The sequence below is a fragment of the Rana temporaria genome, chromosome 12 (assembly GCF_905171775.1).
Source record: "Rana temporaria chromosome 12, aRanTem1.1, whole genome shotgun sequence".
Lineage (NCBI taxonomy): Eukaryota > Metazoa > Chordata > Amphibia > Anura > Ranidae > Rana > Rana temporaria.
This window is the reverse complement of record NC_053500.1, coordinates 10,343,544-10,361,905: the sequence shown is the minus strand read 5'-3', so window position 1 is coordinate 10,361,905 and position 18,362 is coordinate 10,343,544. Positions and strand designations below refer to the sequence as shown.

The 18,362-nt window shown below is 48.0% G+C and overlaps 1 long non-coding RNA gene across 1 annotated transcript in view; it reads left to right on the top strand.

Annotated features, from left to right (window-relative positions):
• The window catches only part of LOC120918584, a 154,804-nt gene that overhangs the window by 12,693 nt on the left and 123,749 nt on the right, over positions 1 to 18,362 (top strand). The window lies entirely within an intron of this gene.

Genomic DNA, 18,362 nt, shown 5'->3' with positions numbered 1-18,362 from the left:
GGGGGACACTCTAATGCAAAGTGGGCTCTCTGGTACAAGGGGGGACACTGATGCAAGGGGGGACACTCTAATGCAAGGGGGGCACTCTGATGTAAGGGGGGACACTCTAATGCAAAGGGGGCTCTCTGGTACAAGAGGGGACACTCTGATGCAAGGGGGGCTCTGATGGGGGGACACTGATGTTAAGGGGGACTCTGATGCAAGGGGGACACTTAAAATTAAAGTGGGCCGGTCTGGATGAAGTCCAGGGCCAAATTTCTGTCTCAGTCCAGCCCTGCTCTTATGCCGCGTACACACGATCGGACATTTCGACAACAAAACCGTGGATTTTTTTTCCGACTGATGTTGGCTCAAACTTGTGTTGCATACACACGGTCACACAAATGTTGTCGGAAATTCTGAACGTCAAGAACGCGGTGACGTACAACAGCACTAGAAATGAGAAGTTCAATACCAGTCGGGTTAGACGTTTGGTGAGAGACGATTTGCGTTTTTCAGCCTCATGCTTTTCAGTCCGTTACAGCGTGACAAATGTGCTATCTCCATTACGAACGCTAGTTTTACCAGACTGAGTGCTTCTGTATCTTACTTGATTCAGAGCATGCGTGGAATTTTGTGCGTCGGAATAGTCCACACACGATCGGAATTTACGAGAACGGATTTTGTTTTCGGAAAATTTGAGAACAAGTTCTCAAATTTTTGTTGTCGGAAATTCCAACAGCAAATGTCCGATGGAGCCTACACACGGTCGGAATTTCCGACAACAAGCTCACATTGAACTTTTGTTGTCGGAATGTCTGATCATCTGTACGCGGCATTAATGTGCAATGTGACAGGGTCTGTGTAAAGCTGCCCTCCAGCCACCTTATACTCAACATTTCAAAGAGCTCTCTTGCCATTCCTTCCACCACCACAACCACAGCAAAATAACTGAGGTTGGCTATTCTAGTGGGGGCATTGACCTCGCCCCTACTGTCATATGACAGTGCTCGAACCTAATTATTGCCCGCTAGACCCGAGTATCATGGAAAAGATGACATGTTCATCCATACCTGAAAGCAACAAGTATTTTGTGGTGGGGGCCACAATAACAGCAATCAAATACATTTCCATGTTGTAAAACGGAATGACACACAAAGATAATAAGTTGACTTTTGTTGCCATATAAAGATGTAGGATAACAACTCCTGCAGTGCATCTGCTGCAAGCCATCTTAACAGTATTTACAGATATATTTTTTTCATTTACTTGGACACGTCTATACAATCCTTAGATGCCAAAACTTTTGGCAGTTGTACAATTGTAAAAAAAGCCAGAACATTAACTTAATTGCGATTTTGGATTCCTCCAGGTAGTGCTGGGACAAGGTCATCCAGCTCCCAAGGCAAAGACGCCAACCCCCCCCCATCCCTTCATGATGTGCAAGCTTAGCGAATCCTACACCCATCAGTCCCTCACTTGTCAAAATCACTGCCGTTGTCACTACTGCTACCAGCCTTGTAACAGAATGAAGGCGCCCCCATCTCTACACCTTTGCGACCAGGGCAGCTTTCCCTCCCGCCCACCCCTTGTCCTAGCCCCACTCTCCCCTTGTCCCAGCCCCGCCTCCAGGGATACCAGAAAATGGGAGGCTGTATTCCAGCACCTATGAAGGGAGCAGACCTTTTACTGTTGTTGCTACTTTGGAAAGTATGAACTTTGTCTTGGAACAGACCAGCCCTCACACCCGTGAATATAACAGGTAGAGTGAATGTCTGCTGCACATCTTTCAGGCCCCGTACACACGACCGAGTTTCTCGGCAGAATTCAGCCAGAAACTCCATCGGAGCTGTATTCTGCCGAGAAACCCGACCGTGTGTACACTTTTGGCCGAGGAAGCCGACGAGGAACTCGTCGGGCCAAATAGAGAACATGTTCTCTATTTCCTCGTTGTTCAATGAGGAAAGTTGGCTCGCCGAGATCCTCGGCGGCTTCACAAGGAACTCGACGAGCAAAACGATGAGTTTTGCCCGTTGAGTTCCTCGGACGTGTGTACGGGGCCTCACACTTCTGTAGAACTTCTCTAGCAATCTGCAAGAACTGGAAAATATTCCAGCTTGCTTATTACCCAGGAAGTGTGATCGTCCCGGAGCCGTCTATGTCTCATACTCTAGTAGATTGTTAGAATTTACAAACAAAGGAGCAACAGCCTGTTTTATTGGACCGTAAAAAAACAGACATATCCAACAGCGCCCTTGTAAACGCCGTTTACATCGGGTACATGTGGCGTAATATACCCGTAACACTGTAATCATGCAATATGCATGAGGAGGATGATGATATTCATGCATTCTTATATTGTGGTATGTCGATTTTTATTCTGGTAGCTGCGGTTTAATGGGACATTGGAAGTCTAGAGGATTCCGTGCACTGCATTCTGGGAACGGTGCCAGCAATTTTTTTTTGTTTTTTTTAACCATCCATTTGATAAAACTGTAAAAATGAGGAACTTGCCATTCAGATCGAATAGCCCATTTGCATTACGGCCATTCTGTTTTCCATCTCCATCTCAGCGTATCTGTGAAAGTGCCACTTTAGTAAAATAAAAAGAAATTGATTAAAATTTTGCTTTCGTTAGCATTTTTTGGTTTTGTTTTCTGCTCTCAGGGTGATGCAGTAAAATAGCCAGCAGCAGAGATTAAACTCGTCAGGAAATTGAGACAAATTTTTTATTTTGTTTTAATTTTTTAATTTTTTTTTATGTTTTGATAAAGCTGACTTTGATGCTTGTAGACAGCTGTAAATGCCTCTCTTGGTAGTAAAGTATTTACCTATGTAATAAATGGTGTTCCTAATCTGTGTATGCGTGTGTAGCACTACCCCCGAAGGAGCTGCTGGTTTGTTTTGGGTGGCATGTTACCTCTAATCCTCCGCCGTCCAGGGTACAAGATGAGAGCTGAGAAGAACTGCAATCATGGGCGTCCGCTCCATAGGGCAAAGGGGGGCAATTGACCCCCCCCCCTGGAAAATCGAGACGGTGTTGAACAGTCTCGCGGCTGTGGGCTGTCTGAGCAGTCCCGGGCCGGATGTCACACAGACACAGCGAGCAGAGTGAAGCCGCCTCCCCCTCCAGTTTTTATGTGTACACAGGGGGAGGGAACCTGCTGTGCCCATGCCGTGCTGATGGCTGATCTGAGGCACTGAATGGAATGGGGGAGGGGGGGTCTGTCTGTGCTGAAGGGGGGGTTTGTGCTGAATGGTGATCCATCTGTGCTGAAAGGGGGGGGGTCTGTGCTGAATGGGGGGCTGTGCTGAATGGGGGTCCATCTGTGCTGAATGGAGGGGTTTGTGCAGAATGTTTTTTTTTTGCTGAAGGGGGGGGGGGGTCTGTGCTGAAAGGGGGTCCATCTGTGCTGAAGGGGGGTCTGTACATTCTCTAGGCTATATTTATATGGGCATGGAGTGAAGCTGAATTATCTCAAGAGCTATTTTACAATGCCAGCTGGCCGCGTTATCGGTAAAGCGCCGCTTTACCATTGTTTTAGTTGCGCTATTTGGCCGCTAGCAGGGTGCTTTTAACCCTCGCTAGCGTTTGAAGAAAGGGTTAAATGCGACTGTGTATCGCCACTGCGGAAGCGCCCCCCCCCCCTGAAAAAATTTCAGCGGACGCCCATGACTGCAATGTCCACACTTTAGATGTCTTTTTCTGTGCTTTAATACCCAAAGGGGTAAAATAGTAGAAGTAATAGTAGTTGAAGAGGTAGAAGGGATAGTAGAGGTAGGTTCAGGTGTATAACTCCATTCGGAAACAGTCCTGCTTCCAACAATAAACTTTCGTCGCCACTCTAGCCCGAGTGGGTATTGTGCACCTGGATAGGCCTCTCTCACCAGCCTAGCAGCCAGAGTGTCACACAGAACTTTGGCAAAGTCTCTGCCACAGACCTTTACAAAGGTGGAGATGTATTCGGTCCAGAATCCTTCTCAACTCAGGATTATGCACCCGGATCTCTCTTGAATAAACGTTGGTAATTCAAAACTGACAGGCGACCATCATTCAGCTCTTCAGTAATGGTGCGTCCTTCGATGAAGTTCAAGTCCTCTCCTGAGATACCAGCCTCGTGCTGCAGCCCCCCGCTGCTCTTTTAACTGAAAGCCAGGCAAAGGCGGCCCCAGGGAACTGAGTGCAGGCGGCCTACCGGGAATTTTCCCGGTATCCCGGTAGGCCAGTCCGGCCCTGCTCACAACACACTATATACAGAAGGATGTCAGCTAACCCTGGCCCTGGAGATTCTCATTAGACCGGAGGAGGCCTGGGACCTTGCTACATATATGTAATAAAAATGCAATTTTATCTAATCCAGACTTGTGAAGTAGTTGTTTTTGGCACCCTAAAAACCCCTTTCTTACTGACTAATTGATTTACAAACTATTTGGGATGTGGTGCCCATTGATCCTCTATTACATTGAATCCTACTTTTGTAAGTAATTGTACGTTAAATGTCTGTAGAAAGGAATTGTGTTTGGCCATCATGAGACTTATGATGGGAAAATGATGATTGTGCATAAGAGTTTTTTGGTAATAAAATAAGTATTATCCCCTAGAACAGGGGTCCCCAAACTGCGGCCCGCGGGCCAGATGTTGCCCTTTCCTAGCCTTTATCCGGCCCTCAGGGCTTTATTCCTCCCACTGATATGAGGCACTATTCTTCCCACTGACTCCAACAAGGGGGCACTTTTTCTTCCACTGATACCAATGATGAGATACAATTACTCCTACTAATAGGGGCTTGACTCCTTATCCTACTGATCGCAAACTAGGAGGCCATATTTATTCTCACCAATGCTGGGCCCGGGGCATTTTCTACCCCGCTGGCCACAATCCGGCCCTCCTAAAGGCTGAAGAACAATAAACTGGCCCTTTTGTTTGAAAAGTTTGGAGACCCCTGCCCTAGAAACGCAAGCATCTGCTAGAGCCATAAAGATGCTTGTTTTTACTGATGGAATGTGAAATTCCCTGTAAGACCTTGCCTAGTATTAGATGAAGATGATAAAACAAATCCATTGCCAGTGGATTGTCTTGAGCCGGAGTCCGGGTCCCGCTGACAATGAAATGTCTTCCTCCAGGAACATCTGACTTCTTGCCTATTTCACATCATTCTCCGACGTCCTTGATCTATAAAATTGGTATTGATTTGTAGCTTTTGTTTGAAGAGAGAGAGAAAAAGAAAACCCTAGAAAGTCATTAAAGGACGTCATTTGGCTAATCTACGTTTAATTTAATGCAAACAAAGGGTTCAGGTGGCCTTTAATGTGATAATCCTACCTATAAGTTTGCCTTTGAGATAAAGTCATTGCTCTAAACGAGAAGAAATTATTGCAAACGCCGACATTGATTTTTTTTTTTTTTTACTTGAAGAATCTCAGAGATGAGAAGGACAGTTTAATCCTATCTTCATTTTCGCTTCTCTCTAGAGAAATGTTCTTTTTATATACTTAGAATCTAAATGGTAGATAAAACGCTCAGGGGTGAATTCGTCAAGGAATCCCATCTATACTTGTGTCTGTAAAGGAAACTTGCTCAATCTCTTTTTTCCTATCGATGCATCGGAAATTCTGTTACTTACAGAAAGAGGATGTATGAGATAATAAAAATGCTACAGGTGCTTATGGTGTTTTAGGTTCTGAGAAACGTTTAGAAAAGGCAATTTAAGGAACAGTCAGGCCTCGTACACACCACAGGACATGTCCGATGAAAACGGTCCGCGGACCGTTTTCATCGGACATGTCCGCTCGGAGATTTCGGTCTGATGGCTGTACACACCATCAAACCGAAATCCCCGCGGACAGAGAACGCGGTGACACAGACGACACCGACGTTCTCTATCGCGCGAGTTCAGTGCTTCCACGCATGCGTCGAATCAATTCAACACATGCGCGGGATTTCGGTCCGCTGGTTAGACGTACTAACCAGCGGACATGTCTGACGGACAGCTCTTCAGCGGACAAGTTTCTTAGCATGCTAAGAATCTTTTGTCCGCTGGAAATCTGTTCGCTAGCCTGTACACACGATCGGATCTGTCCTCTGAAACTGGTCCGCAGACCAGTTTCAGTGGACATGTCCGGTCGTGTGTACGAGGCCTGACACTGCGTGAAGGTTAGTAACCTGTTGTGGCCAGAGCTCAGTTTACTGGAGTCAGTTCAGTGAATGATGATTGGGCTAGGAATATTAACCTACAAATATTTTGTCACATAGAGGAGTTCCCCTTAATGTGCAATACTGTGCAAAAGTTTAAAGCGGAGTTCCACACAAAAATGGAACTTCTGCTTTTCGTTACCCTCCTCCCCTCCGGTGTCACATTTGGCACCTTTCAGGGGGGAGAGTCCTTTTTTCTTCTGAGAAATCCTCACTTCCTGTTCTCCTTCTGTGGACGCTCTCTACGTTGCATATAGAGAAAGGAGCTGTGTGTTAGTGAGCGTCCTGACTCTGCTGCTCTCCCCCTTCCCCCTCAAGGGAGGGGGCGAGCACGACAGTCCACACCAGGGAGAAAGCCTCAAATATTGTAGCTGCTGATTTTAAATATTAGGACACTGTCCAGGGGTCCTGCAATGTTGGCACCCCAGCCGATTATTCAGGAGGAGGGTCCAGACTTCCTGCTGCGAGGTCTGCGGCAAGGTCTCCTGGAAGTGGGGATGAGTAACTGTCAAAAGGTGTCAAATGTGGCACTGGAGGTGTGGAGGAGGCAGATAAGTGGAGCCTCCCTACTGGTATGGCATGATGGATAAATATCTGCCTGTATTTCTCAGCATTGAAGACACCATTGATTGGGCAAAGTTTAGGATCGTAGACGCAGTGGTCGGCCAGGGAAACTTAATGCAGCAGATGAAAGACACATCGGCCCAGATTCTCGTACATAGGTGTAAAACTGTGCGGGCGTAACGTATCTGGTTTACGTTACGCCGCCGCAAGTTTTACAGGCAAGTGCTTTATTCACAAAGAACTTGGCGTGGCGTAGCGTAAATCACCCGGCGCAAGCCCGCCTAATTCAAATGAGCCGAGTAGGGGGCGTGGAGCATTTAAATTAGGCGCGTTCCTGTGCCGAACGTACTGCGCATGCGCCGTCCGGAAAATATCCCAGGATGCATTACTCCAAATGACGTCGCAAGGACGTCATTGGTTTCGACGTGAACGAAAATAGCCTCCAGCCCCATTCACAGACGACTTACGCAAACGACGTAAATTTTAAAATTTCGACGCGGGAACGACGGCCATACTTAACATTGGTTGCCCCTCATATAGCAGGGGCAACTTTATGCGTTGCAAATCTAACGTAAACGTCATACCTTCACTGCGTCGACCGCGCGTACGTTCGGGAATTCGAGTATTTTGCTAATTTGCATACTCGACGGGAAAAGCGACGGAGGCGACACCTAGCGGCAAAAAAAAAATTGCATTTAAGATCCGACAGCGTAAGAGCCTTACGCCTGTCGGATCTAATAGATATCTCGCATAGATACGACGGCCCAGATTAGGGCTTACGACGGCGTACATTGCGTTGCGCCGTTGTAAGCCCTTTGAGAACCTGGGCCATCATACTTCTTTCCCTTTTGGAAGATGTCTAGCAGTGCCATCAGCACAGAACTGAAGGAAACCAGTGGGACCCAGGTACACCCATCTACTGTCTGGAGAGCTCTGGCCAGAAAAGGTCTTTTACTGAAGAAGAATTGTGGCCAAAAAGCCATATCTCCAACGTTGAAACAAGGCTAAGCGACTCAACTATGAAGGAAAACATAGGAACTGGGAAGCAGAAAAATAGCGGCAGGTGCTCTGGACTGAGGAGTCACAATGTGAAATATTTGGTTGTAGCGGGAGGCAGTTTGTTGGCGAAGGGCTGGAGAGCGGTACAATAATGATTGCCTGCGGGCAACTGTAAAGCATGGTGGAGGTTCCTTGCAAGTTTGGGGCAACATTTCTGCAAACGGAGTTGAAGGTTTGGTCAGGATCCATGGTTTCCTCAATGCTGAGATGCTATACAATTCAGACATGGATGAGAGTGGGACCTACAGTAGGCTCCTGTCCAGATCTGCTATCACATCACCTGGCAGAGGAAAGTCTTCCAACACCAACTGCCTTTGCAGCTCTGAGATGTCATTTAACCGAGTGTTGAAAGCTGCAAAGGAAGCTAATGTTGGAAGATGTAAAAATGTGTCCTATAACTTACCATATTCTTCAGGAACACCCCCGTCATACCATGTTCAACAAAGTGTGGTCAAAACGCTGAGGTTGTGGGTCTCTCTGAAGGTGGTAAGGATTGGTCCTAGACTTTTTGATATTTAAGAATTCACACAATCTTCGGATTAGCTTACTCTCAAAATCCCGACCTTGATCTGATTGTAGACGCTGAGGCAGGCCATAATGGGTGAAGAACTTCCCCACTAGGGTCTTCGCTACAGTACTGGCTTGACCCCATTAATATGGTGCACTTTTTTTTAGCTCATAGAAACCTGTCCATATAACGAAAAAGCCAGTTGGCTATGTTTGCATGCCAGGTCTTAAAGGGACACTAAAGGCAAGATTTTTTTTGTTTAAAAATAACAAACATGTTATACTTACCTCCGCTGTGCAGTTCGTTTTGCACAGAGTGGCCCGGATCCGTGTCTTCTGGGTTCCCTCGGCGGCTGTCTCTGCTCCTTCTCGCAAAAGCTTTCCACGTTAATGCGAGCTCCCTCGCATGGTGGAAAGCTTTTGCGAGCGCGCTACCGTGATACAGCGGCGCCCATAGCCGGCGACTGTATCACTCGGCCCTGCCCCCTGGTGCGCCGCGTCATCCGCAGCCAATGGCTGCGCTGCTATCAATCCTCCCAGCCTAGCCAATCAACAGCCAGGCTGGGAACCGAATAGGAAGACGAGAACGTGCATGGGACTTTCGAGTGGAGAGGTAAGTTAAACGGGGGCTGGGGGGGGGGGGGGCGGTGCTATCAGATGTTTTTTTACCTTAATGCATAGGATGCATTAAGGTAAAAAACCTTTTACCTTTACAACCCCTTTAAGTGAGTTCAGGTGTGTTTTCGAACGCAAGTCCAAATTTGCATGTGCGATCCCACCACAAATCTGTTACCGAAGACATCCAATCCTAAGCAGCGGAGACATTTGCCATAACCACGAGTATGAACGCCCCTTGCATACGAGCCGTTACTCAAGTGAGAAGGCCTTTGCGGCTTATTCAGTGGAACCTCGGATTGCGAGTAACACGGTTAACGAGCGTTTCACAATACGAGCGCTGTATTTTTAAAAAAATCCTGACTCGGTTTGCGAGTGTTGTCTTGCAAAATGAGCAGGATTCAAGCCAAAGCGGTGTGCAGTACCATACTTTTGGCCTGAGGTGGGGGGCGCCGGAGCCAAGCAGAGTCGTTCTGATACTCAGTTCCCGAGCCTTTCCAAGGCTTTCCAAATTCAGCCGAGCTGTCCTCGGGCCTTTCCCGGTGTTTCCAAAGCTCTCCGGCGCCCCCCCCCCCTCCTCTGGCCACATGCGGTATTGCATGCCATTGAAGTCAATGCGGAACAAATTATTTTGGTTTCCATTGACTTCTATAGGGAAACACGTTTTGATATGCGAGTACTTTGGATTACGAGCATTCTCCTGGAACATATTATGCTCGTAATCCGAGGTTCCACTGTAATTGACTGTCAGTGACCGTTTCCTGGCAGGGTAGCTTATGCCCGTCCTGCCTCATGTCCAAACACGTGTGAGCTTATCCCTGTTCCCTGCTGAACATGTAATTTGGATGAATTTCTGATTTATTTATTTTTTACAAATCTCTTCTATCCCCACTAGTGTGAGCAAAACTGTACCAGCCCCTCGCTCTCAGCATATTTTCTGTAGGCAGCCGGTGAAAATGCTGCAAGAGAAGATTGCCCATAATTTGCACAGATGAATATAATGAAACTGTATGCCACAGAAACTCCATTATGCTATTCCCCTACTCCTATATAATTTATTTCACAGCCATCCACATTTACTCTGCAACCCAGAGAAAAGGATTGCTGATGCCTTCGCCGCAGTTGGTTCACCTCCTCCAACAATTTCATATGTGTGTGTCTATAAAGAGGTGAAGGCAAGCAATGCCAATGCTGCCCCGCTCTAATCATGCCACCCTACCGTGCCTTATTATACATAAAGCTCCGATCCAAAGGTGTACAATTATGACCCGTGCTTACTGGATGTGATAAATATGATGTTTAATGCGCTGAATACAACCTCTCTATATTATTATAAATACAATTATTCCAAAAAAATCTTTTAAACAATGATTCCGAATTTAAAAAAATGCTGCTAATGTATTGTGCTACATATTTATTCATGTATATTAACCACGTGACCTCCGGAAGATTTAACCCCCCCCCCCTTCATGACCAGGCCATTTTTTTGCTTTAAAGGGGAGTTCCAGCCTTTTTTTTAAGTTTATTAAAAGTCAGCAACTACAAAAAGTGTAGCTGCTGGCTTTTAATAAACAAACACTTACCTGCTCCACGGCTCCAGCTCCTCGCTGGCCGGGGCTTCGCTCCTCGCCCCCCCCCCCTCGCCGGCCGGCGTCTTCATTCCTGGTGTGGGCACCTGGCAGTGACAGCTTTCGGCTTCACGGCCGGGCACCCACTGCGCATGCGCGAGCGGCACTGCGCATGCGCGAGCAGCGCGGCGCCGTCCGATTGGACAGGGGCTTGCCTACAGGGAGGGGCTGCAAGAAGGCGATTAAGCTATTCACCTTTCCAGCCCCTCAGCGGAAGAAGGAAGTGGGACAGGAAGTCCCCTTCTCCTGAAGCCCCCACTCCCCCCCCCAAAAAAATTACATGCCAAATGTGGCATGTAAGGGGGCGAGGAGTGGGTTAAGCGGAAGTTCCATTTTTAGGTGGAACTCCGCTTTAACTGACAACTGCATGGTTGTGCGATGCTGTACCCAAATAAAATGTATGTCCTTTTTTCCCCACAAATAGAGCTTTCTTTTGGTAGTATTTGATTACCTCTACGGTTTAAATTCTTTGCGCTTTAACTGCTTGCCGACCAGCCGTCGCAGTTATACGGCGGCAGGTCGGGCTCTGCTGGGTGAGATCCCAAAGCTATACGCCATCTCGCCGAGCAGCCAATAGGGGCATGCGCGCGCCACCGGACGCACGCGCGCCCCCCCCCGCTCGCCGCCGACGCATTGGCTCCTCGTCCCCTGCCTTCTGAAGCTAAGGAATGCTGTGTAAAATGTGTGCTTTAGGAGACCATGGAGAAGAGGTGGCTTTTTTTCATCACCTGAGGCAAGTCACTTCAGTGGTTATACATAACTACTTTAAAGAGGAAGTAAACCCATCCATTTACCAGTTCCAAAAAAGTTTCATTTTCGGCGTGTGCCAGAAATGTAACACTACCGTTGGTTGGGCTCTGAACCAAACTGTTTAACCAGTGGTGGTTCGTCCATAGAGGGCGCTGGAGCGCCGCCCCCTCTGGCTCTCACCGCCACTGAGTCTAATAACATAGATTCATGCATTGCACGAATCTATGTTATTATCGGCGCTGTTCTATTCAGATGGTCGGCGCTCATGTCCGGCCATCTGAATAACGGCAGCTGGTTGGCTGTACGGAAGTGCCTATCAGAGCCAACGGCTCTGATAGGCTTTTCCGAGTACAGCCCTCAGGTCCCGGAAGTATATACAAGGAACGAACTAGGGATGCGCTCCTTGGATAAGTTTGACAGGCCTCTCAGCCAATCAGGTTGGCCGATTCTGGCTACCGGTAACCTGATTGGCTGAGAAGCCTGTCAGTCATCGAGGGCGGTAGAAGACATCGAGGGACGTGGATGGCTGACTCCAGTAAAGGTAAGTGCCGGGCGGGGGGGGGGGGGGGGGAGTGGCACTTTTTCAGGACACAGCGGCGACATCAATGGGCACAGTGGCGAAAATAGGCACAGTGGGGACAATGGGCACAGCGGCGACAATTAAAGGGCACAGCGGGGACAATTAAAGGGCACAGTGGTGACAAAGGGCACAGTGGTGACAATTGATGGCACAGTGGCTGTGTTTGATGGCATGGCACAGTGGCTGCGTTTGATGGCATGGCACAGTGGTGACAATTGATGGCACAGTGGCTGCGTTTGATGGCATGGCACAGTGGTGACAATTAATGGCACAGTGGCTGCGTTTGATGGCATGGCACAGTGGTGACAATTAATGGCACAGTGGCTGCGTTTGATGGCATGGCACAGTGGTGACAATTGATGGCACAGTGGCTGCATTTGATGGGCACAGTGAGGCTGCAATTTTTTTTTTCCGTTTGCGCCCCCCAAAATTTTTGAGCAACAGCCGCCACTGTGTTTAACCATCCAATGGCTGGTGTCATAACTGATCACATGTGCTGCATTATGGCAGTTGTAGACTAAACAGAGGCAAAGATGGCAGCTTGCTTGGCTGAAAACGATAGGAGGGTTTACTTACACTTTAACATTTCACAGGACATATGTGGTACGTACACGACAGAGTACTTACCACCAGAAGAGCTTGTAGTCAAATAGTACATATGCATGCACATACTGGGGAGTCAGTTGGCTCAGACAACAGTAAACCAACCAGTGCTATTGGAGGAAGCTGGCCTGATGAAGCCCCACTCAAACGGATGTAGATAGTGTTATAGATGGGAAATGACTGCAAAACTCCAGCTCTCCAAGGCGAACTTGCTGTGCATATAGATACATCGCTTTTGAGATATTGCTAGGAGAATGTGTACCACTGGTTGAAACTTTCTGCTATGCATCTTATATATTATAGTGCCCAAAGCTACTATGTAAAGTGACATTTGAGATTAAGGTTCTTTTTGCATAATGCCATCAAATATTTGCCGGGAGTATTGGAATCGTGAATGCAGGTCTGTTTATCTCCTGGCGGGTTATTTTCTTTAGCAGCCTGTTTATTTCCGCACCGAGCATTGCAGGCACGTAGACGCCCGTGCTTTGCTCACTGGGGCCTGAAATACTGCTCTTAGCTTGTCGGGCTCGGGGGCTTTCATTGCAACTTTCATGGTTGGGCTCCCAGATTTTCTCTCCTATGTTGTGTGTCGTTGCTGAACATTTGTTTAAGTTCCTGTTGGTGGCAGATCCTTAAAGGATGAATTAAGGGCAGCGGTCCTCGGGGCCAGGTGACACCGGTGCCAGCGCCAGAGAACGATAATGCAGAAGTGTTAACAGATTCTATGTGATCACACATCATAATGCTTTAGTCAGTTAAGCCTTGATGGCGTTAGTGGATGGCGGTCTTCTGGCTTCCATGATTTCTGTCTCGGTGTCACGTCTAGTGGAAGTTACATGTTTGGGAGGTCTAAAATGTCTCGAAGTGTTTTTGTATGTGCACGAGGCATCTATGCATCTATGCTGAAGCACAGCAAAGGATTCTTAAAGCGGAGGTTCACCCTTAGAGAGCACTTTTTAGCCTTTGATTCCTGCTCGTTTTGTCTAGGGGAATCGGCTATTTGTTTTAAAATATGTGCAGTACTTACCCGTTTACGAGATGCATCCTCTCCGTCGCTTCCGGGTATGGGCTGCGGGAATGGGCGTTCCTTCTTGATTGACAGTCTTCTGAGAGGCTTCCGATGGTCGCATCCATCGCGCCACGATTTTCCGAAAGAAGCCGAACGTCGGTGCGCAGGCGCAGTATAGAGCCGCACCGACGTTCGGCTTCTTTCGGCTACGAGTGACGCGATGGATGCGACCGTCGGAAGCCTCTCGGAAGACTGTCAATCAAGAAGGAACGCCCGCTCCCGAAGACCCATACCCGGAAGCGACGGAAGAAGATGCATCTCGAAAACGGGTAAGTACGGATCATATTTTAATACAAATAGCCGATTCCCCTAGACCGAACGAGCAGGAATCTAAGGGGAAAAAAATAAAAATTGTAATAAATGGGTGAACTCCCGCTTTAAAACATCCATCATAAATCCACATAATAAGCAGTGAATCAGTACGAAGCAAACTAGAGCCTTCTTAGAACAGAATCTAAATGTCTCACTTCCATCCAGGGCTGGTGCAAGGATTTTTGACACCCTAGGCAAAACCTCATTTTGCTGCACCCCCCCTGCTTGGCCCCATTCCTGACTCCACCCCCTTTTCCCTGCCCATGTATACCCCACCTTTTTAATGAAGTTCCCATCAAATGCAGCCTCACCAGTGCCCATAAAATGCAGCATCACCAGTGCCTATCAATGCAGCCTACCAGCGCCCATCAGTGTAGCCTCGCCAGCGCCCATTGATGCAGCCTACTAGTACCCATCAATGAATGTTTGCTTGCTTCCATTCATTCGGGAGTAGGGACACAGTTCTCCACCACCACTGCGCCTCTGACACTATGTGCGAACGGAGCGGTGGCCTAGTTTGCCTAGTGGTAGCACCGGCCCTGCTTCCATCACAAATCCAAATAAAAAAGGGGATATCACTTGTGACGAACGCGGGTATCTCACTAACTCGTGACAAAGGACCGGCCAATCTCACTCTGGTACTTGCTTCAGCTACTCACTGTGATCCCCGGTAACAAGGTGGTCGGTCCCTTAGTGGCGACAGCTTCCCCTTTACCTCCGACCCCGACTGGTTCCCCGGCCGGCAGAACCGGCACTTCTGGTTGGACTGCAACAAGCAGGCCCAACCCTACGCTGCTTTCTTGCTTCTGGATAGGCCATCAGACAGCCTAGCAGCCAGATGCCCCCGGGATAGGCCTCAGACTCTGGCCTAGCAGCCCAGTGCAATACGACACACATCCACCCAGACAGCCATTCAGGTGGCACAAAAACCCGATCACCTGACCTCACCAAAATAAATAGGTTCTCCCAGCAGGCCAAGGGATTCCAAAAAATCCCTGCCCATTGGCTGCAATAACCCATATCCTCCTAATCTGTCCTTGCAATTCCCTTGTCTTATCCAATGTCGCCAGGTACCTGGCCATCTAGGTACAGAAGAGAGAAATGCAGCAATTCCAGAATTGGTGCGAAGTCAGTTGACCCCCTAGAAATTGGCCAAGACAACTATCACTTGGCAAATACATTTTAAGAGCAACCATGCCTAAACATCAGGGTGCTACATCATCTACTGAGCTGACCAGAACCAGCTCTTGAGAGAGTCTATTCAACATTTCCACAGCTCTTATTGTGAAGAAACCTTTCCGTAGTTGGAATTTTTAGCGAGTACTTTACCAGCCTGTACTAACAGAAGAGAACACCGTAGATATTATGGCCCGGATTCACAGAGAACGGGCGCACATTACGCCGCCGTAGCGCATCTCAATGTACGCTACGCCGACGCAGCGCAGAGAGGCAAGCATGGAATTCACAAAGCCAATGCTGCCAAAACTGCGATGGGTTTTGAAGGCGTAATCGGCATAGGTGGAAGTGGGCGTGAGCCATCCAAACCCATGCAAATGAGGCGTGACCCCATGCAAATGATGGTTTGAGAGCCAGACAAGTACGTTGAACGAACTGCGCATGCGTCGTGTCGTGGACGTATCCCCGTGCGCATGCTCATAACCACGTCGGAACCACTACCTCAGATACGCCGGATCACTGCCTACGCCATGATCGTAATCTACGCCCATCCAGACACAACGTAAACTACGTAAAAACCGCCGGCTTCTGTTCCCTGATGCAGACCTTTACATGTCTGCTGCTGAGTTACACCTCCTTTATGGGGCTTAACTTTACGCCGGACGTACAACTTACGCGCACCTCTCGTAGCCTGCGTCGGGCGGGCGCAGGTTCGTGAATCGCCGTATTTTCCTCATTCGCATATTTGAATGGCTAATCAATGGCAGCGCCACCATGCGGCCAGCGTAAATGTGCGCCCACCCTACGCCGGCGTAGGCAAGTTACGTCGGCGGTAATAAGCCTGTTTTTAGGCGTATCTTAGTTTGTGGGTACGGCGCACGGATACGACGGCGCATATTTGCACTTACGCGGCGTATCTGGAGATACGTCGGCGCAAGTGCTTTGTGAATCCGGGCCTATGACTCTGACAATTTCACAGCCCTTCTTTTACTGTCTGTATGCCTTGCGTAAGGTCACTCCTCCTCTGCAGCAGGCCATTGCCAAGCAAGTCAAGACCACAGAAGACTCGCATTATGTTGTCCCGAAGCTTTCCCTGCTCTGTGTGGGCTGTTCTGTCCATCAGGACAGGTGTCACAGATATGAACTTTCACTGGGTTTTCATATGAGCAGTGCCTCCATTTCAAAAAATAAATAAATCTGATGGTCCAGCGTGTCCGGAGCGCCTCATTGTTGCAGGAATTACCAGTGGAGCGGAGTTTTCCTTTAATCCACTCCTCCTTTTTGCTGCCATCCTCAAGCATCCGATTGATCCTGTTGGGGAATTTCTCTGTGAATTATTAGCAGGCGTTGGAACAGCCTGTGCTGGGAGATCACCTTAACACCTCATGTGTCACTTCTAGAGATGGAACTTCTCCTTTGAGGCTACGTGGAATTTCTCTGAACGTGCTAATGATGGTGGAACATCCCCCCCTCCCTAGCCGCCCCATGATGGAGGCAATGATTAGTGTACAGCAAACCGTTTAAAGAGATTAATGACAACATTACAGGGGTCTAGGGCTGGATGAACACATTTTATTCTTATTACTGCCCTTTTTTTTTTTTTAAATATGTCTTTAAGACGTCAGAATGCCAAGAGTGGTCACACAGTTCCTTGCAAAAGTATTCACCCCCTTGGCTTTTTACCTACTCTGTTACATTACAGCCTTTAGTTCAATGTTTTTTTAAATTGAATTATATGTGATGGATCAGAAATAAAAAACTGATAATTGGCATGTGCGTATGTATTCACCCCCTTTGTTATGAAGCCCATAAAAAGCTCTGGTGCCACCAATTTCCTTCAGAAGTCACATAATTCGTGAAATGATGTCCACCTGTGTGCAATCTAAGTGTCACATGATCTGTCATTATATATACACACCTTTATGAAAGGCCCCAGAGCAGGGGTCAAGTCCTGGGGAAAAAAGTGTGGGAACTCCCACCCAAGATCCACTCCCCCACCAAAAAAAATATATATTTTTTTTTTTTTTGAAAAGCCTATGGCGTGTGAACACACCCAAAAAACTCCACCCGGTGCAGAAAAAATGTGCACACACATAAAGAGTGTTCACAAAAACGTGCAGACGGGTGCAACGTCAAGTGGTCCTCCTGTGAAGAGGGACCCAAACCCTGATCCCCCGGGGCGTTAGGCTCCAGACGGGGACTGAGGTACTGTGGTCCGAGCAACCGAAGCCGACACGGACCCAACTTCCTCGGAGGGACTGCCGAAACAGAACCCTCTCAGTACTAGGTGGGGCTCCCCCGGAGGGAGACCCCATGAGAGCAGGCGAACTAAGCCAGAAGGCCATGTCCACCCACTCCCAAGACGTTCAGGGCTGGCCCGAGGACCCGCACCCTACTAATCACACAGTGACAAAACGTGCACAACAAAAAAAGACAAAAAGTGACAAACACAGGCTTAAATAAAATAAAGTGGGGGAAGGGATAGTGGAGAGGAGAGTGAAAGAAGTGGCCATTGTGGTGAAACAATGACCAGGCCCTCCGGCCAGGAATAAAAAATTCCTCCGGTCCTAGCCAAAAGGCCCGGCCCAGGAGGCAGGTGCCAAAAAAAAAAAAATGATCCGCTCATATGCATAATTACTAAACCACATGTTTTTTTTTTTTTTTCTCGAAAAAGAAGCAAGTTCTTTCTAAATCCCGCGATAACTCGCGGCAGACCTCCGCAATGTCTTCTGGGAACAATGACAAAAGCTCCCAGGAGACATTGCGGCATCGAGGAAGTGACGGAATACCTGCACACTACCTGATGAATCCATATACAGGAAGCGGCCAGTAACATAAAGGATTACTAAGGTTCGCCCTTGCCCCTGACAGTGACTCGAGCTGGGCATCGCCGCTTAGTGAAGGATTGGCTCGGGCGCCTCGGCTGCTATCGGCTGCTCTAGTCCTGCAAAGGGAACTGAGTTCCTGCTGTGAAAGAAGTGCAGGAACTCCGTTCCCACGCATTCCCGCAAGACTTGAGCCCTGCCCCAGAGCATAGGTGTGCGCAGTCTATTGCATTAGGGTGTGCACCCCAAGGCCCAAACACACACTACCGATCACTCGTGGTACTAGCAAGGTGTACCTAATAAAGTGGCCGGTGAGTGTATATAGTAAACCTTGCCTATGTTTTAACAGTCACTTGCCTGATTGCGGAAAGAGAGGAGTTAAAACCAAATTCTTCCCCCGGGGATGTCATTTTAAGTATAATAAGCAGTCTGAAAATAATATGTTCCATTTAAATTTGATTTTTTTTTCCCTCCTGACTGTAACTATATTTAAGCTAAATTG